Source organism: Ptychodera flava, chromosome 9 (assembly GCF_041260155.1).
Source record: "Ptychodera flava strain L36383 chromosome 9, AS_Pfla_20210202, whole genome shotgun sequence".
Taxonomy (NCBI): Eukaryota; Metazoa; Hemichordata; class Enteropneusta; family Ptychoderidae; genus Ptychodera; species Ptychodera flava.
Genome location: NC_091936.1, coordinates 2,792,493 through 2,814,578, shown reverse-complemented (window position 1 = coordinate 2,814,578; position 22,086 = coordinate 2,792,493). Strand labels below are relative to the sequence as shown.

Below are 22,086 nucleotides of genomic sequence, written 5' to 3'. Positions count from 1 at the left end.
ACTTTTTGGTAACGCAACATCTTTGAGAAAACGGTATCACAATAATCTAAAACAGAGAATACTGTAGCAGAAATAAATTTTTGTACTCTTTCTGGGGTACAACGTCTTTCATAAACTATTCTCACAGACAAAAACCACATGCTCAACTAAGGTATGCCATATGTTGGTCCAGTTGAGTTGACGATATGGTCGGTGACCAAGGAAGCTAGCGGAAGTACTGGAATTAAGAGCTGAAATCTGGCTGGAGAGGGAATAAGTATTGTTGCAAGTTGTTGACAGGTACCAAAGAGCATGTACCTATATCAAGAAGCATCATGGTAAATAATAATATTGAGGCAGTAGTTGGCAATTTCATGAAAATATGATTCGAGAAAAGAGAATGTCCATACAGCTTATGAGATTTTGGCCATGATGGTTAACAGGCGAAACAAACGCAAATGACGTAAGCCAAGTGACAAGTGTTAATGAAGTCATCACTCCAACTGTACCACCTAAAAACAAAATGTTCATTTGTCTGATTTTGGTAGTTGATAATTCGTATGTTTACGATATAAGAATCAAATCCTGTCAATATCACCTGATGTCATCTTGGTCACCCATAGTCATTGATGACTACAGTAAAAATGTCAGAATGCAACATTGAGATTTCATTCAAGAAGAATAAAAATGAAAAAAGTGCCCAGTCATTGAAACATTAACAAATTTAGATTGTGTTTTTGTTTACTCGTAAATTTAAGTTGTCGTCGTCGTCTTGGTGTGTTGTTTACGTCTATCTTCGGGAAACACACTCAATCCCCACGCTACCAATGACCAAGGAGACTGTGGACTGAATGACACCTTATTGGATAATCACTGCGTTGTTTAGGTAATACGGCTAGTAAGTGTTAGTCTTCAAATGAGATCAAGGCATCATTCCTACCGTCGCTGACGTCTGCAATTCGGAGTGTCCTATCTTTTTTGGCTGGTTTTGACATAATAACTGTCACTGATATGTAGCAGTTATTTCCCCTCCGTGCAATTTGAATTTAATCCAAGGAGAAGCTACTCTCATACAGTTTGATTTCAGATGCATCGCAGAAGTTGCCAGAATGAGTATCCATGACTTCCTCAAACTGTCTTTTCATTCATTCTCGTGATGGTTTCATGTATCGTGTCTACAACCGGGGTCGAATATATGCATGGTCACCCATTCATTATCTTTCAACATGACAAACAATATAAGTCCTATCTCGTATCAAACGAAATTCATGAAAAATGGCCGACTTTGCCCTTTAACGAAATACTGTGTGAATAATTGCATCAAGAATTTCCTATTCACCGCTAAACTGACGTCTAGAGGGTCATCATATATTAGGGAGCGTTCAGTTATTATGCCCGGGGTGGGACGGCAAATTCTTCCTGCGCATCAGTCAAAATAAGTGAACCTCCCCTACCCATTGTACCAAAAAATTGATGACCCCTCCTTTCAAGATGAGAAAAATTTCATGACCCCCCTCCATATTGCTTGAATTAGCTGCACACACAAACACCTGGGGTATGGAGCGATAGAATCCCCCCCAAAAAAGAGCTTAGATTTTTTCAAATGACCTTCCTTACAAACTCAAAAGGTGTTAATGCTCAGATTTCCCATTCTGACTTGCTATAATTTTGAAATTACCCCTCAAAGGGGTTGGACAGAAATTACTGGTGGATCGCAATATTTTTGCGCAAGCGTGTGTGTACATATTTTGATATTTGGATTTAATTAAAAATCAGCTGTTGATAATGTTGATTCACTATACATAATATACATATATTTTCTCATACATGTATGAGAAATCTATGTAATACTTTCTCAATGCAAAACTATATCTATACATTTATAGATATTTGATAATTTACATAAATGTACTTAAATGACATAGGGTTGTTACAACTGGCATGTGGACAAAAAGTTTGACCTTAGAATTTCACCAAAAATGTTCATCCACTATACATGGGAGTCAATGATAAAATTGTGAGTATTTTTTTTCCAATGAAAAACTTGGTATACTTGTGCATATACAGACGTTCAATAATTAACATAATTGTACTTGATTAGAATATGATGGTTAAAGGTGCATATTATGTGTACAAGAAATCTGATTATGGAATTTCACTGAAAATGTTCATCCACTATACATGGGAGTCTATGAGGAAAGTATGAATATTTTTTTTCCCAATACAAAAATAGGTAAACCCATGTATTTATGTACTCTCGATTATTGATATCAATGTACTTGATTAGATTAGGGTGGTAACAAATGGATGTGTTCGCCAGAAATTGGATTTTGGAATTATACCATAATGTAGATTCACTGTACATGGGAGTCTATGAGGAAAATATGAATGATTTTTTTCTCAATACAAAACTATCAAAGTCTGTGTATTTGTAGACATTTGATAATTCATTTTAAAGTACTTAGTTAGCCTAGTGTCATAATCTTCCAAATTGGCGCACAGAATAGTAATATTTCACGCTCAAAATACATTTGCGTTCTGGGACGCGAATGATCAAGCTGACGTTTCTTTGTTTGGACTCTAACAATGCTGGCGCCACGAAATACCAGCACAGTATCGACAACATGATCTCGCTCATTTACACGTTTGAAAGAATTACCCAGTAACTTATTTTTCTCATGGAGGTATTCTGCGTACTACCCCCATGTTTTATTGTGTTTCAACCTATCGTAATATTGAGCCGTTGTTATCATTTTAATTTATTCATGGCGTGGGTTTGAAACAAAGAATTGTAGCAAGCCATGCAAGGGCATGTGATAATTTCTACTTTTGTAATCTTTTCTAATGTCGGTAAATCAAAGTATTGTCTTATTATATTCTTTATGGCGTCGGCATCCGACATAGCCAAGATACTGTATAAATGGACACACTAACTCAGAGGACAAACTAACGAGAACTCAAGGACCGATAACCACGGTCACTCTCTTGTGGAGTGATCGAGACAGGACATTCCCTCAGGAACTAACGAAGGAGAAGTTAGATCATGGTCACTCCTCCGTGGAGTGACCAAGACTCAACAGAGGACACACTAACTTGGTCCGACTGACACACCGGCAGATTCATGTATCGTTGACTGCGCCCTTAGGCGTAGTCATGGTTCCGTATTCAATAAATAAGTTCCAGTTATACATCAGCACTCGTCGTCAGATCCAGCTTCTTTCCTTTACGTTACGACATGGTGGCACCATAAAGAATATAATAAGAAAATGCTTTAATTTACCGACATTAGAAACGATTACAAAAGTAGAAATTATCACATGCCCGTGCGTGGCTTGCTACAATTCTTTGTTTCAAACCCACGCCATGAATAAATTAAAATGATAACAACGGCTCAATATTACGATAGGTTGAAACACAATAAAACATGGGGGTAGTACGCAGAATACCTCCATGAGAAAAATAAGTTACTGGGTAATTCTTTCAAACGTGTAAATGAGCGAGATCATGTTGTCGATACTGTGCTGGTATTTCGTGGCGCCAGCATTGTTAGAGTCCAAACAAAGAAACGTCAGCTTGATCATTCGCGTCCCAGAACGCAAATGTATTTTGAGCGTGAAATATTACTATTCTGTGCGCCAATTTGGAAGATTATGACACTAGGATGGTTAAAGGTTGATATGTGTGGAAGAAATTAGATTTTGGAATTTCACCGAAATGCTGATTCATTATACATTGGAGTCTATGAGAAAACTAAGAATAATTTTTTACAATGCTAAACTAAATTAATTTGTGCTTTTATAGGTGTTTGATAATTGATACAAATGTACTTGATTCAAATAGGGTATTTAAAAGTTCAGATGTGGACAACAATTATGATATTGGAATTTCACCTAAAAGTATTATTTAACTTTTCATGGTACTAGTAGTCTCAATACAGGTAAGTGTTAAATAATTTCCCTGACAAAGTACTTGCTATATCTCTAATATGTAAGTAATAGAAATTGTTCATTGCCCTCAGTGCAGTGAGCTTGATTTACAATAAGGCAAGCCTCAGAGTTGTCAAGTCAAGATGTTCATGTGACAGATAATTATACTTTTGTTCAGGTTTACAGGTGAATAACTTCAGAGAATGAAATCATGCAACGAATCATTTTTATCTCCCAGAATATTTCTGAACACTGAAGCTGCTTTTTGATGGGACGGACACTTACGAAAATTAAGTGACCCGCCTCTGAGCTGTTTGAAAAATACATGACTCCCTTTGCAGTTTTCAAATTTGAGGTGACCCCCTGGATTTTGCCGGCCCACCCCTGGCCATAATAACTGAACGCTCCCTTACTTTCCTCTTTAGAGTTGGGTCACTGGAAGTTCGTCGATGAGTTAAGAGGGTCACATTTCGAAGAATAGTTAACGAGAACGAGAACGAGAACGATTCCCTAGAACAGGCGTAGGCTTGGTTTTATACAAATCGGTGCTCAAAGCGCGTGTCATCGAATATCAATGAATGCTCAGGCCGTTACCCAATTGAGCATCCACATAAGTCAAATGACTATGTAGTGCTGTATCCACATGTCATCCTAGACTATAGCGAATGGGATAACCATCTGGTAAGACTTCTGCTAGGCACGTACGTACTCGTTAAATTTGGCAATATGCTGGCTAAAGAAAGTGAAAATATTTGACCTACTTGAGAATATACCACAGTTTACAAATCTAATGAATGACACATTCAATCGTTGAATTTATGAAGGCCAGTGGGTTATAATGACGTTTATCAACGATCGCATGCAATGTGACGTAAAACAATTTCACATTTAAACACCATCGATTCTTGTTTGGTACCAAGCCAAGTTGGTTATTGTACTACGTATAAGCCGGGCGGAGTTGAAGATCAGTTTATCGATATAGTTGTGTTCATTTTATCCATTTGAAATTCTCCAAACTTTACAAAGTGAATACATTCGTGAAAAAACAGAGTAGCTCGAGAATTGTAATACTTTTAATATAACAACAAACACCTTAGTCAGCGGATGCATGTAATAATTAACTCCATGTTAAAATTGATATGAGTCCAATATTTATTCAGTAAGACTTCTTGTTGGTAATTCTTATTCTCTTTTATTCTGTTCTAGAAATTTACATAGCAAATATTCAGAGAATGCTTTGTATGATAAAATCTCTACAATTCTAGTAGCAGTCTAAATAGTCACTGTGACATATAATTTACCGGATTTTCGGCCACCCGGTATTAAAGTTACCGATAGATACACGAGAGATACACTTGGTATACATGGACATTCGCTTTTATAAGCCCAGAAAGACCTGAACTTGTTTGCTTAGAAAGGTAAAGGTTGAGAGTAAAGGCTCGGAATATTTGGGAAAGAACTATGGAACCAACAACTTGATGGAGATACTATGAATGACTGTCGACTTACAACTTACAATACGCATTTCGGGTAAATTACCGAAGCTTTTCAACTGGAAACGTAAATTTATAAATGGACTGACGTATGCTCAAAGTGAAATATCATGTTTATCTTGTCTTCGGCTTCCTGTCACGTGACATGAGCAGGAATGTTTGACTGTGTACACTGGCACTGTGGATATAACTGTTTTACTTTTTACTGGCAGTTGCCTGGAAATTCAGCTTGGCAAGTTGCCACTAAGGCTCAGATCCAATCAAAGGATGCTGCCACTGACCCCTAACCCTAACCCTTCCCCATAATAGGTTTGAAAAGGGAGTTTCCGAATGTCTCCTAAATTTCCTAAGCATTTCTCTAGGCAGGACAAATCTTCATCAGTAAGCCCTACATTGGCAGTGTAACGCTGATAGATGTCGTCATATTTCGGCGAATAGCCAAACACTCGCTAAATGTTTTTCAGTCAATGAATTTTGATGTTGATTATTGAGCAACTTACTGACACTGGCTAAATACCCTTCAGGCGGACAGATATATTCTTGTACGTGCATGGATGTCAGAAAGAACTTGAAGAGGATCAACAACTGGTCCTCGATCGACTTTGACACAATTCTTCAGCGAAAGCTGAGTGCAAGTACACCGGGCTTTTCTGTTTGATTTACATGTTTTATTTGACCCACATCGAGCAGGCAATACTCGATCGAAGATTTAAAATCTAATTCGACGTCATCATTTCAAAGATCCTGGGCAGCTGACTCATTTGACCACTGAAGTCAACTTCTCGTCCGTTTGACACCGAGAATTTCGAAACACTTCAACCTGCAAACTTGCTTGGAGCGGTAAGTGACTGATTATCAAAGTCTGTTTGTGGTCTGTGCTGTGCATGAGCAGACCCGTAAATGCTCTTGGTTAATTTGTCGGTGAAGAAGTCGTATGTGAATCTGGCTGAATCTACGGCGAATTTGAACCCCCCCCCCCCCGGGCCGCGCAACATTCATTTGTCACCATGGAACACATTCTATGGCAAACGTGTTAAGTTTCATTTAGCTTTGAGAAAAATGAATCAATTCTGAGTGCAAGTGAGCTGGTTTTGTCCATACATTTTTGGATTTCGAGTCAGCTGCAATAAGCAGCTTATTGTAGATGAAAATACATGTACATGTACTAGTAATTTGTATCGTACGGCATCTAAACGCAAAATGATATTATTATACAATACTCGCGCATAACAAATGACTGACTAACATGTACATACAGTGGCTCAAAGTACCTCGAGACATCTCCTTGCTGATAATGTCCATACTTGTGCAACATACTAATAAGGTCACATTCGTAAACTAAAAAATTTGCTCATATTTCTAACAAGTTCACACCAGGCTGACTTCTATGGCTCGCAATCAACACCATTAATCGCAGATGCTTATGAATAATACAAAACATCTGACAACATGTATATCGATGTACTTGCTGATACATCAGTGACAAGATAAAGGAAAAACACTGATTTATAACTGAATTCAAGAGGAGATAGGCATTTAGTACGTACAGGTACAATCTGCATTTCTTGAACAAATAAAGATCTTTATCTAAAAAATAAATACCAGTTTATTGTATGAAAAGCTTAGAATAGAAAATACGAATAGTAAAACACTAGACGTCATTTTCTTTGTTATTTTAGGCACGGTTACTCCAGCTTACAGAGTAACCATCATGTTTTAGGAGATTGACGAATTGTTTATACTTACTGTAATAACAGAAGTTTCACCCAAAACAAGCAACCGGGTGAACTATGCAAATGATACTGTACAAGTACGTGAAATTAGGCTATCAATAAACGAAGGCGCTTACAAAATTGATCAAGTACTACACCATGACATTTGCCAAAATTTGTCCCGGTAAATTTGATTGCTCGCTATGTCATACTTGTCTGGCTCGAGTTGTGAAGTTTCTCTTCCACATCCTATTAGTATCAGTAACAGATCAACTACGCAACGAAATGAGATTGAGATCTTTTTAATGAAATGTGAAAACATCGCAGATTTCATGACAATGCAGAACCCACCGTATGGAACATACACTCCAAGTGCTGAACATTATCAAATACACAAACTTAAGAAATCAAAGTTTATCAAATCTATTGGTCTGGAACGTTGTACTCCATCCGTGTTTTTTTGTGTGAATCGAAGTAGAAGTTAAAGCATTAGCAACTTCGAACTGGTATCAGGGCTTGTCATTTATTTATCTATTTATTTATTTATTTATTCATTCATTTTTTATTCATTCAATTAATCAATCAATTAATATTTGTTATCCTTATATGGGAAATTAGCATTGCGGTAGTGGCATACAACTACATTAATCCAAATCTACTAAAATTTACGAACACATATTCAATTAAGACAACATATAGAGACAACGTAAGCTTACTGAATGAACAAATGCACACAGAGGTGATCAATAAGGGCTTTATTTCTTTTCGTTGAACCTTGCAAATATTTTCGTCCGTCTTTTCTATTATTAGTTTGTCTTCCCGTCGTCAATGGCAATGTTTTACCTACTATCGAGTATAAAAATCATTCAATTAATCGCTTTTTAATGTATTTTTGACCATTTTTTCCCATTGGCCCGGGGAACAAGCGGGAAGGAATATTGGAAAAAAACGTAGTGAGGGGCAGTTGTCAACAGTTTTCACCATATAAAAGAATGACATTTTGATATATCTGCGTGCAATATCTGCGAGTATTACACACCTCTATTCAAATTTTCTGTTTGCGGCGCCTGACGATTGCCTGAATCCAGAGTCGCACGTGGTTCGATACACGGCAGCCGCTGTGAGGTATGTTGCCGCCGCGCATCGGAACCACACGAGACTGTGTCTGAATCGAAAGTAGCTATCACAGTCACCTGTGGTCTATTCCGCTCTGCGTCTATGCGCCCCATAGACGTGTGTACATATATGCCTAAGAAGAAACGGTTCTTTTCAGGTAAATGTACACACGTCAATGGGGCGCATAGACGCAGAGCGGAATAGACCACAGGTGACTGTGTAGCTATAGCAAAGTACAGCAACATCTTTGTGGAGGGTGCCGGACAATAATACAACAGATTGAGATTGATTATGCAAATGTAAGAATTCAACTCAGTGATTGTATTTCTGCAGGTTTGCTTATAGTTGCATGCCCTTCACACGCTTTGACGGAGAACATTCAGGGTTAAGTACAGTCCTACATAAATATTGAAGAAACACACAATTACGTTTGAAGCGTCGGATGAAAGTTGGCTTCAATGGTACAGTCCGTAGTCGACGGAACTGCCAGGATTACACACTTTGGCCATTCCTAGTTTTGATATTAGCATATCTTCTTAGTGCTGCGAGAACTCCTTTCTGCATGACATCGATCTATATGTAAATATCTGCCGCTCTGTTGTTGAGTGAACGCTTGACTTTTTCATGTAAGGGAGCCATCATTATTTACGGCCTGGGGGGGGGTCGGAGAAATTTCATCAGAAACTCCGAAATTTCGAGTAATCCCCCCTGCCAACCATGATCGAATTTGTAGTAGCCCCCTCTCTAATTCAGAAATTTTGACTGACCGGATTAAATACCAATCCATGTATTTGTAAAATTTACAAAATAAAGCAATAGTAAAGACCTTTCAAATCCTGATGTACCATATGCTAGATTATCATCCGTTCTCTCATGACAGTTGAAAAAGGTGAAACCATCAAAATGAAATTCAAAGTCACAACAAAATACAGATATAAAAACTCGCGCTATAACCAGTATCCAACCATATAGTTTAGGCGCATTACAAATGCACTTTAATATTATTATTATTATTATTATCATTATTATTATTATTATTATAGTTTATTGCTTGATGGGTATCATGACAGGGTTTGCACTAGGATATCTGACAGGGCAGAATTTGAAAGTACAGGGGAGAACACGCAAGAGGCTGAGGGGGAAAGTGTCGGAGGAGGCTGTCCCCTATCTTGGATGGAAAATTTTGAGAAATTGATGCGCGCAAGGGATCTCAGAGGTGTTTTAATTTGTATTTTACTAAGTAAAACTGTTAGATCATCCCAAGAGGGAGAGCACGAGAGGGGGATCGAAAATTGTGAGAAATTGATGTGTGTAATTGTGCAATCTGAGAGGTGTTTCAAATTATTTTGCCCTCGGTAAAACGTTTTGAAAATGACATTGAACACTAATATTTATCATATTTTTTACATGATCAGCGTTTGAATCACAATATTCAACAACCGAACAATAACAATACAACTTGTGAAATACAGTGCTCAGTTTGCCAGAGATTGAAGACAAAAGAAAATGCAGGAATGGAAAATCTGTGACCTTCTCGTGTCATTTCTCCAGCTGCCAGCTTCTAATGAAAAGCCTGAATACAGTAAATGTTGAAAAGATTATTGAAGTCAATTAAAATAGATGTTTCTGTGATAATAAATCATGAATTCACAACAGTTCAGTTTTATCCTAGATCCTGTGAAAACTTTTAGAAATTGAAGTTTGCAATGGTGCAATCTGGTGCAATCTGAGAGGTATTTTCAATTTGTCTCTCTCTAGTAACACTTTAGACCACCCCAAGGGGGAGAGCTCGAGAGGGGGGCATCGAAAATGTTGAGAAATTGATGTGTGCAAAGGTGCAATCTGAGAGATGTTTCAATTTATTTCGCACAAAAAATAAAGTAACCTCCCTTCTTCCTCTCCACATTTTGAGCCACCCCCTTAAAGTTTTTAATTTTTTGAGTGACTACCCTCAAATTCCTCCGACTCCCAGGCCATAAATAATGACGGCTCCCTAACGCCATGAGGTCCTCTTCGTAGAGACCAAAGTAACTGGGTCAATCGAGCATACACTTTGGTGGTGACAGCCTCACTGCCGTCTTTGCGCCACTTAGTTTTCTCGCAGTTATCCTTTTACAAGGTGAGTTACAGTTACATTTTCTCATGGAGACCTTCCAGTATATCAAGAACGGTAGGCTCGACATTTAAGTAAAGAGACACCTTCATCCACGTCCGAGTCTACTCTACGTGCACCCGCATAGTCGTAGACGGCCTCTGGTCACGTCGACCCCTGACAGTTTCGACCAATCGTCCTAAGTCACCTCTACCCCGTCATACCTTTCCTTCGGAAGTAAGGAGACAAACTTGTATTATTATCTCGAAAGCACGTCGTCAGTTTTATTCGATGGTCATCATAGCACTTTGAAGGGCTTCAGTAGAAGCTATAGCTAGTACCGCCGAGAACACACCTGGCCATGTACCAAAAACCTCCCGTGGCCAAGAGTTAATGCATTTTACAGGTGTACATGGCCAATTGTACGCAGAGTCGCCTATGGCGCGTAAATCAAGGCCAAAATTCGAACTCCCATTTTGGATTCGTGTATCGCATTTTCATCTTTTGAACTCACATTTTTGAGTAAACTCCTATTTTGGGTTCGTATATCACTTTCAACTTTCCTGCCAATAATTTTCGAACTAGCGGTCCTAGCAGTCTTCACTATTTGTGTTGGCATTCCTAAGTTGCGTCATATTTATTTGTTACATTGTAAATAGGACTCGACAATCGGAAAACTAGTAGGCCGAGGGCTAGAGGGGGTCTACGTGCACCCCCACGGGATAACAAACCTGTATTTTTCAGAAGCCTTGGGGTCCCTAGAATATGAAATGGAAATTTAAAAGAAAAAATATGCAATAGCTGTTATGGTCATGTTTTGAAGGGTACCGCAAAATCACGATTTTTCAACCCACATGCATTTTCGTCAAATCTGTCTTCTCGTAAGTCATCTGCTGAACTTATTTTTCAACATAACCTCACTTGTTTGGTATCATTAGAAAGTCAATTTATTCTTCTTTAAGATGACATATTGTACTATGCAATATATTCTACGGTTTTTGTGAAATATGACCAAAAGCTACCCCGTACCCCATAGTTTAACATTGCAAATTACAGTAAATCTCGAATTCTACTGATTTTTTAGCTAGACATGATAAAAAATGCAATGCTTTGTACGAAATCTGTTCTATTTGGTACAGGGACATGTCAGACATATGAAATAGCTATAGACTTTTAACAGGAAAAATATTTTGATTGATCTATCAATTGATCGATCTTTCTGTCGATTGAATGATTGAATGAATTGATCGATTGCTCGACTAATAGAATGTTTAATAGATCTATAGATATAAATATAAACACACACACACACACACACACACACACACACACACACACACATATATATATATATATATATATATATATATATATATATATATATATATATATATAGATAGATGGATAAATTGGTCGATCGACGGATAGATAAATAGAGAGATAGTGTATCAAATCAACCCATAATGTAGCTAAGTGAACAATAACGTATCAAATCAACCGATGACGTATCAAATCAACCGATGACGTATCAAATCAACCGATGACGTATCAAATCAACCACTGACCTAGTCATGTCAAAGAGTAAAGATTCCAATCAACTGACAATTCATCAAGTCAACAAATTGGACTTGGAAAAAAGTTTTCAACATGACCGATTATAAAATTTCGTTACTTACAACTTCAGTTTATCAAAATGACAATAAGTCTTTACAATGTAACTCTCATTCTGGGACTGATTTTACAGGTTAATCTGGACTCATTGTTCAATTGAATTCCTTATAATCAAAATTCATTAATTTTGCAAGTTACTCCTTTAGGCAAGCCACATCAACAGATTTTGTAGACAACTATTGTTTGTCTTTCCTTTTTATCCTTTCTGTCATGATTCACGTCAAGTCAAATTTTATTTGAAGTAGGACTACGAAGACATCGCAAAATTATTGAGTAGTAGTACATATTATGGTGCTGATAGAAAAAAAACCGCTTAACCCAAGAAAAAAAAAAGTTTGTTTCTCATCCTCGCGCGCGTCACAATTCAAACCCGCCACGTCAATAATTTTTTTCCTGGTCGTAAGGAAATAAAGTTTTATAAACCCGAAAAAATACGCGACGATAGTGCATAACACAGTGCTGTATAAAACAGAACCGTAAACAAAATAACTGACACTAACATTCCATTCAGAACTGTACACATATGTCTTTGTTATATTAAGCTGACAAAATTGTGCATTGCTGCACTAAAAGTCAAACCGAAGAACTGCTGCTATACAAAAATACTAAAGCAACACTGCTGTGCATTTATCTCTGCGTGCATTCCTATGTCGTTTTCACGTTTTTTATGCCCGTTCTTGTTGGTTGAAGAATAAAAAAACTGAGAATAAAAAAAAAAACAACTGCGTCACCGCATCATTTTTGCAATATGTCTAGGACGAGAAACAAACTTTTTATTTTTCTTGGCCTTCCCAGAGTTCACTCATATATTTATATTAGGTTCCGGCATATTAATCACTGATATGCTTACCTTTTTCAAATACACCCGATGGAGATTTTCAATAACATGAAAAATCGTCAATTTTATGAATAAATCATTAATATTCTTTGGTTAATCACTAATACGCAGTTACTTATATCGGTCGACGTATCCAATATGTGTGCGAAATTTGCGATGTTGGCTGTCGGTTATTGCGGTATTGGTGTGCTAGAGCCAAAATCAGTCCCCAGGGAAAACAGGTCTTCCGTTTTGTAGCTGGTCAGATTACTTTGTTAAAAAATATTTTGTGATAATCACATTTATATGCGAAGCAAAGTATACCCACGACTTGCCTGTATAACTTTTGTTGCGGCACGAACGACTAACTTGATCTAAATGTTGCTGCACTACTGGAATGGGCTTGGAAAGTTGTTTCTAATCTTGCTTTTATAACCATACTTTCTGTCTGATTTGTAGCCGATACATACACATAATAGTTTTCTTTCTCAGTAGGGTTCTCTGTGTAAACCAACAGCCGCTCATTCCCCTGCCTTTGTTTCATCAGTAATTATACTATCTCTTTGAATTTTACCCAACTAGAACTAATCTGTATAGCTACTATAACAAAATTACAAACAACTTCCCAAACCTATTCCAGTAGTTTAACAACATTTAGATTAACTTAGTCGTTCGTAAAACCATGAGAACAGCCGAAACATGATTGATTTGCTACAGACAATTTGTAACAATTTACAAATTTAGCTTAGCTCTACCCGTTAACATGGTTAAGCTTTTTGCGTAGGTCAGCGGAGTGGAAATTATGCTCTGGCTCGCGAGAATGCAAACATCCAGCAAGACTCTCACACCTTTGTGACACACTTCCTCATATGTCATGCTATATAGTCGAAGTCATGTTACAGCCTGTACAAACTGCCACTTTTGCTACTCAGCCATTCAAACAAGGTATCAGTCGTTTTCAGTCGTTTTCAACCACTCCTAACTAGCTATTGGCTAGCTATCAGCTATTATGTCATTTTGTCGTTATGTGAAAAATATTCTTCCTCGATGAACTACAGGGTACTACAAGCATCATTCATCTAGAAGTTATGAATATGATCATTAAATGTTATGTATTAAGGTCATATGCGTCTCGAAAGTGAAAGACTTAAGCTTAAACTTTTGCTCAAACCTTCCTCCATGAAACTTTCGACCATTCTCTTACCAAAGCAAGAATAAAAATCAGGGGTCACCGTGCAAAATGTGGTTACTAGAGAGACAAATTACCTAAGATTTCCCGATATTTGAAATTCAAAATGGCTGCCATCCCTGTGTTAACTCTATGGGTAAAGAGAAAAATTTCGATTTTCGAAAAACTAAGGCGGTGAAAACTTTTCTTGCACCAAGAGCCTTAAAATGAACCTTCGCAAGTGGTAGATCAGAAGAGAATTGGTAAAATTTGAAAGCTCGCATTTCTGTCCCCGAGGCGCATTCTACCTTAAAGTTCTTTTCATTATACAAGCCTCACCTGTATCGTGTGTGTGCCTATTACTTTACCCTTGGTATCTCTGTATAGTATTTAAAAGAAAACCATATATCTGTCTATATCTGTTTAATCCCCTCCCTAATCCCCTTCATTAATTTGTTCTGCGCTCATATGGCAAAAGACGTAAAAGTGATGTAACAAAAATGGCTTATGTATTTATCGCCAGTTGATCGCCCACGATTTCACACAGTTCATCCAAGAATGGCATAGTCTTCCTTCCCCGACCGCTTCTGTTATTGCGATCGATTATATCTTTGAATTTTGCCTTCATGGTTTTTATTTTTCGGCGACACTGCTCAGGGCTTCTCTTTAGTACCGTTACTGCCCAGGTTGGAGGGGGTGTACTCGTTATATTTTCATATTGGGTGTCCGCTTTGAATTTAAGTGTTAGGTAATGGGCGCGAACATATTTGAGTCTGAAAGAAAAATTTCGTCCGCGGATGCCTTATGAAATTTCAGCCAAATATAGTACTTCCTTTTCATCATGAGAGAAAATCAAATTGGCATTTCTTGGACATTCGCTTTACCATGGAGATCTTTTGGTACCTCCATGACTGTACTTACCAGCTGTCCAAGCCATCACTCCACGATCTACGCGACATGTACGAGTTCATTGCTTCTCTCTGGCGCACCACGAACCGCGACAGTCTCCTAACGTTTATTCCTGCAATCCTAATACTCCGTTTTGATATCAAAATGCCACCATGCCACAGACTTTATTGCTTTACGTCCATCATTGTACAGACCACGGTCCCTGAGCCGTGTACATACCAAGGACGAACAATGTCATGACGGAGATGTCTCATAAAAGGTTAAGGAAATTCAACTGCACTATTTCGAAATTTAGGTTGGTATTCTGTTTTGTAATACCTCCATTTGTACAATATACCATTCAGTAACTACTACTTCCCCGACAGTATTTGGTATCATTTCAGGAACGTTCCCCGATGTAGAAATTACGACATCCATCATTCCATGACCAATCATCACACCTGGTCTACCTCTTTTCTTTTGTATTTAAAATTGTTTTATTGGTAACATTTTTTTAGTAACATGAACTTAAGATAAAAATGAAGTACAGTGCTTAGTTATCTACGATTTTGTGTAAAATTGAAATCCATTTGTTGCAATGTCTCTCTAATTTGTCTTTTTCCAGAGCTATTTCGTACTCTAGATGGTAGTTGAATTTCACTTGCAACATAAAAGCTGCAAAGTGTGGTTTACTCTGTTTCATTTTCATGGCATAGATGTGTCTTTTGGCTAACAGTAGCAAGTGATTATGAATGTCAGAGTAACCGTCAACGCCAAAGAGCACTTCATTTAAGTTATGTCTCGTGAACAAACTGAGAGATGCCTCGAAAATGTGTGAAACTCGTTCCAGAAGGTCTCAGTGAATTTACAGGTGTAGAAAAGATGATCTAGTGTCTCGTTGCTGTTTTGGCAGAATGAACAGAGCGGTGATTGGCCATGCCTCTTCTAGATAAATCGTAGTTTGTGTATAGAATATGATGAAGAAGTTTGAACTGGAATTCACGTGTTTTTGTGTCTATGGCTACCTTAAATGGTAGACTATATATGGGAGACCATGGTCCAGTAAAGTCATATTCTCTTTCATAATATCGTTCATTAATTGGACTTAGTTCCTCTTTACTGTAAATGGCGTTTCTGATGCTCTCCCTGGTAACTTTGTGGGAGGGTCGAAAGTTACAATTAAAAAACACATATTCATATTCATCTTTAAACACCGGTTCAACCAGCAATGGCTCCGGCCACCTAACTCTGAGACATGTGATTACTCCATAAAGAAGGAGGACTTCGTTCCCTTGGAGGTTTTTGTTGGATAATTTTTCCCATGACAGATACCCCTCCTCGGTAAGTAAATCGAATATAAATTCAAACCCTTTCTGTCTTAGCTTTGGATTATAGACAGAATGCCCTCCAATTAGAACATTTCTGTTGTTCCAAATTGTTTGACAAGTAATGTCAATCTCAGAGTCATTGACCTCAACATTGCATACCGACCAGGATTCAAGCATTTCTTGGTAGAATCTCGGTAGGGGCAGGCTGAGTGAGTTAAAATCGAAGTTACACTTGAATAGGTACTTTCCACCTACAGATTTTAGGCGATGGTCTAGAAAGAGTTTCCAGGGGTGTTCTATGTTTTCATCTAAATACCTTTTAATAAGGTTTATACGCATAAGCTTGTGTGTAGTTTTCACATCGGGAGCCTTTAAGCCCCCCTCGGAAACCCCTCTGACCATTACCTTTCTGGTTATTCTATCTTTCCCATTCCAGAGGAAATTGAAGATAAGCTGTTCAAATCTCTTAAGAATTTCAGGTGTTATTGTGGTCATTCTCATGACATAATTAAGTTGTGATAGGGCGAATGTTTTCAAAATCTGAACTTTGCCCATGAGTGTCAGGGATCTCTTTTTCCATGTTCCCAGAGTTCCTTCGATCTGCTTGAGTGGTGTACAGTTGCATAATTGAGAGTGGTGTTTAACTCTTGGTTATACGAAATGTAAATTCCTGCAATTTTGATTGGTGAAGTCGGCCATTTGATGCCAAATGGTTTTTTCTTACGTCTTTTCCACTTACCAAGCCAAATAGCTTCTGTTTTAGTAGGGTTGACCATCAAGCCTGAGAGTGAGTGGAACTCGTGCAACATTTCAAATATTCTCTGACATGACTGTTCATCTGTTACAAAGGTCGTCAGGTCATCCGCAAATGCGGCATATTTGCATTCACCTATTCCTGACCTGATACCCTTGACATTGGCGTCATCATTCAAGTTAATTAAGAATATTTCTAGCGCAAGGATGAACAAATAGGGTGACAATGGATCTCCTTGTCTCACCCCCCTTTCAATGTTAAAATATCCGGTACTGAAACCATTGTTCATAACGCAACTGCTCAAGTCTGTGTAAAATGTAATGAACCATTGTTTAAAGAGTGGGCCAAACCCGTATGTATTTAAACATTCCATAATATAATCCCATTCTAAACTGTCGAAGGCTTTCTCAAAGTCTATGGCAAGCAGTATTCCCGGGAGGTTGTTTTCGTCTGTATGCCAGAGAATTTCCTCTATCAGCCTGATGTAGTCACTTATATCTCTGTCTTTGACAAAGGCACTCTGCTGGCAGTTAATGAGGCTAGGCAAAACATTTTTCAGACGATTGGCGAGACACTTTGCAGCTACTTTAGCGTCGGCGTTGATGAGAGAGATCGGTCGCCAATTTTTGATGTATTTGGTGTCTCTCCCTTTCTTTTCTATTAGTGTGATCACACTTTGTCTCTGGGAGTTGGAGAGACTCCCGTTTTCGAACCCATAGTTGAGAGAATCAACTACTGTTGGCCCTATTGTCGGCCAAAATGTTGTGTAGAATTCTGCTGGCAATCCATCATTGCCAGGGGTCTTATTTCTTGGCATCATGGTGAGGGCACAGTAAATTTCATTGTGGGTTATTGGTGACTCACAATTTTTCATGAGCTGGTGCCCAAGTTTGGGGATGTTGTCATTTTTTAGGAAGTGGTGGTCAGTAATATCCCTTTCTGGGTTGGTTTTGGAGGAGTAGAGAGTACTGTAAAATGTCTTCAGCTCAGAAAGAACGTCTTTCTGCGATGTTTTCAGTTCATTGTTTGCGCCAATGATTCTTTTGATATGCCCTTTTCTCCCCCTCCTCTTCTCGAGCCCTAGAAAATACTTATTGTTTTTCTCCCCTTTTTCATGCCATCTGACTCTTGAACGAATAATTGAACCTTCAGTTAGGTAGTCATATTCCTTCTCGAGCTCTGCTTTTGCATTTTGGAGTCTGAGGATGTCGTCCTCTGACGCATTTGGCCTGAGGGAGGTCTCTAGATCGGAAACTGCTCCCTCAAATTCATTGATACGTTGCTTTTTGAGTTTCGCAATTTGTTTTGAGTATGAGATTGAAAATTTTTTAATCTCATATTTCAGGAGGTCCCATTTGAGGCCTTTGTCCTCTATTCCGTCGTAATCTTGGAGCCATAGGGTAAACTTTTGGGAAAGTTCGTCAATGTAAACACTGTCCTGTAATAAGCTGGTATTTAGTTTCCAATATGACGGACCAAATGGTGTGGTGACAGGGTCAAAGGTCAGAGTCACTGCTGAATGATCTGTGCTAACGGAAGGGATAATCTCGGTGGAGCTGATATCTTGTTGCAGTGACTCGCTGATAAGGAAGTAGTCTAAGCGACTTTGTGTAATGGAAGGCCTGTGTCTACGCCAGGTGAAATGAGTGACCCCGGGATTACATACTCGCCATATATCAATCAAAGTGTGATGTTCTAACAGTTGCAAAATGCTCTCCTTGGCTTTTTGCCAATTACGACCACTGGAGCCCGATCTGTCGATTTCATTATTAAATGTAAAATTAAAGTCTCCGCCGATGACAATTTCTGTGTCTGGTTGAACTTCATGAGACGACAGTATGTCAAGAAGTTCCTGTGTAAATTGAACATGAGATTTTTCATCATTGGGAGCATAAATATTTAGGAGCAGGAAGTTTCTGCCATCAATTGTTACATCTAGCAAAATGTACCTTCCATGCTCGGATGTTAGTGTTTTGTTCACAGTATGATTACAGTTGCGTAAAATAGTCATGACACCTCTACTATTGTGTGTCCCGTGAGAATAAAAGCAGTCGCCCGAAGCCTGGGATGACCAAAATTTCTCATTATCTGACGTGCTGTGTGTTTCCTGAAGGAAAACAATATTTGGCTTCTTATGTTTTAACCATGTTAACACCTTCTTTTTTTTTTAAATTCCCTGAGACCTCTCACGTTACGTGATAAGAATTTCAATTTCTGCATGTTTGATGAAATTGGGATATTTTAAAAGCACACTTACTTCCATTCTGTTGGTTGTTACCCTTTTGGGGATAGAATAGTAAAAAACAAGGATAAGAAAAGGACTAAAGGAGAAAAAACAATATCTTCTAAATCTAATAAAAAAAGTTCTGGCAAAAGTTAAAGATAGTTGTTGTCGCATGACTTGAGTGAAGATGATGTGGCAGTGTAGCTCTCAGAAAGAAAGGAGTTAGGTGCGGAATTGTGTCTTTTCCTGAAAGCCATTTCTAAACTACGTGTATTCCCTATGGGAGCTAAACTAGCTAAAAACGATAAACACGGCAAAAAAAAACGATAATTATCACTTTCTAAATAGCGCTCAAAGTTTAGAAATTAGCTGTAGTTTAGAAAGTTTAGAAAGTCAGGCCTTAGGTTGAAATTTTTTTTCCAAGGATATATCGGATAAAAACGATAATTATCACTTTCTAAATAGCGTGCTAAGTTTAGAAAATAGCTGAAGTTTAGAAAGTCGGGCCTTAGGTTGGAAATTTTTTCCAAGGATATATCGGATAAAAACGATAATTATCACTTTCTAAATAGCGCTCAAAGTTTAGAAATTAGCTGTAGTTTATAAAGTTTAGAAAGTCGGGCCCCAGGTTAAAAAATTTTTTCCAAGGATATATCGGATAAAAACGATAATTATCACTTTCTAAATAGCGTTCTAAGTTTAGAAATTAGCTGAAGTTTAGAAAGTCGGGCCTTAGGTTGGAAATTTTTTCCAAGGATATATCGGATAAAAACGATAATTATCACTTTCTAAATAGCGTTCTAAGTTTAGAAATTAGCTGAAGTTTAGAAAGTCGGGCCTTAGGTTGAAATTTTTTTTCCAAGGATATATCGGATAAAAACGATAATTATCACTTTCTAAATAGCGCTCAAAGTTTAGAAATTAGCTGTAGTTTATAAAGTTTAGAAAGTCGGGCCTTAGGTTGAAATTTTTTTTCCAAGGATATATCGGATAAAAACGATAATTATCACTTTCTAAATAGCGTTCTAAGTTTAGAAAATAGCTGAAGTTTAGAAAGTCGGGTCTTAGGTTGAAAATTTTTTCCAAGGATATATCGGATAAAAACGATAATTATCACTTTCTAAATAGCGTTCTAAGTTTAGAAAATAGCTGTAGTTTAGAAAGTTTAGAAAGTCTGGCCCTAGGTTGAAAATTTTTTTCCAAGGATATATCGGATAAAAACGATAATTATCACTTTCTAAATAGCGTTCTAAGTTTAGAAAATAGCTGTAGTTTAGAAAGTCGGGCTTGGAGTGGAAAAAGTTTCCCCAAGGATATATCAGATAAAAACGATAATTATCACTTTCTAAATAGCGCTCAAAGTTTAGAAATTAGCTGTAGTTTATAAAGTTTAGAAAGTCGGGCCCCAGGTTAAAAAAAATTTTCCAAGGATATATCGGATAAAAACGATAATTATCACTTTCTAAATAGCGTTCTAAGTTTAGAAATTAGCTGAAGTTTAGAAAGTCGGGCCTTAGGTTGAAATTTTTTAATCAAGGATATATCGGATAAAAACGATAATTATCACTTTCTAAATAGCGTTCTAAGTTTAGAAATTAGCTGTAGTTTAGAAAGTCGGGCCTAAGGTTGAAATTTTTTTCCAGGATATATCGGATAAAAACGATAATTATCACTTTCTAAATAGCGTTCTAAGTTTAGAAATTAGCTGTAGTTTAGAAAGTCGGGCTTGGAGTGGAAAAAGTTTTCCAAGGATATATCGGATAAAAACGATAATTATCACTTTCTAAATAGCGCTCAAAGTTTAGAAATTAGCTGTAGTTTATAAAGTTTAGAAAGTCGGGCCCCAGGTTAAAAAATTTTTTCCAAGGATATATCGGATAAAAACGATAATTATCACTTTCTAAATAGCGTTCTAAGTTTAGAAATTAGCTGAAATTTAGAAAGTCGGGCCTTAGGTTGAAATTTTTTTCCAAGGATATATCGGATAAAAACGATAATTATCACTTTCTAAATAGCGTTCTAAGATTAGAAATTAGCTGAAGTTTAGAAAGTCGGGCCTTAGGTTGAAATTTTTTTTCCAAGGATATATCGGATAAAAACGATAATTATCACTTTCTAAATAGCGTTCTAAGTTTAGAAATTAGCTGAAGTTTAGAAAGTCGGGCCTTAGGTTGAAATTTTTTTCCAAGGATATATCGGATAAAAACGATAATTATCACTTTCTAAATAGCGTTCTAAGTTTAGAAATTAGCTGAAGTTTAGAAAGTCGGGCCTTAGGTTGAAATTTTTTTCCAAGGATATATCGGATAAAAACGATAATTATCACTTTCTAAATAGCGCTCAAAGTTTAGAAATTAGCTGTAGTTTATAAAGTTTAGAAAGTCGGGCCTTAGGTTGAAATTTTTTTTTCCAAGGATATATCGGATAAAAACGATAATTATCACTTTCTAAATAGCGTTCTAAGTTTAGAAAATAGCTGAAGTTTAGAAAGTCGGGTCTTAGGTTGAAAATTTTTTCCAAGGATATATCGGATAAAAACGATAATTATCACTTTCTAAATAGCGTTCTAAGTTAGAAAATAGCTGTAGTTTAGAAAGTTTAGAAAGTCTGGCCCTAGGTTGAAAATTTTTTTCCAAGGATATATCGGATAAAAAACGATAATTATCACTTTCTAAATAGCGTTCTAAGTTTAGAAAATAGCTGTAGTTTAGAAAGTCGGGCTTGGAGTGGAAAAAGTTTCCCCAAGGATATATCAGATAAAAACGATAATTATCACTTTCTAAATAGCGCTCAAAGTTTAGAAATTAGCTGTAGTTTATAAAGTTTAGAAAGTCGGGCCCCAGGTTAAAAAAATTTTCCAAGGATATATCGGATAAAAACGATAATTATCACTTTCTAAATAGCGTTCTAAGTTTAGA

At 37.3% G+C, this 22,086-nt stretch overlaps 1 protein-coding gene across 2 annotated transcripts in view; it reads left to right on the top strand.

Moving 5' to 3' along the window:
- Nucleotides 1-5,750: 5,750 nt before the first annotated feature.
- LOC139139753 (solute carrier family 23 member 1-like) overlaps nucleotides 5,751-22,086 on the top strand; it is a 54,964-nt gene continuing 38,628 nt past the window's right edge. Inside the window, exon 1 of one of the 2 annotated variants that reach the window (XM_070708647.1) lies at nucleotides 5,751-6,238. The gene's annotated coding sequence lies outside the window, so the exon portion shown is untranslated. Of the gene's footprint in view, nucleotides 6,239-10,203; nucleotides 10,346-22,086 lie in introns of those variants that run through there. The other variant, XM_070708643.1, reaches the window with a different exon arrangement.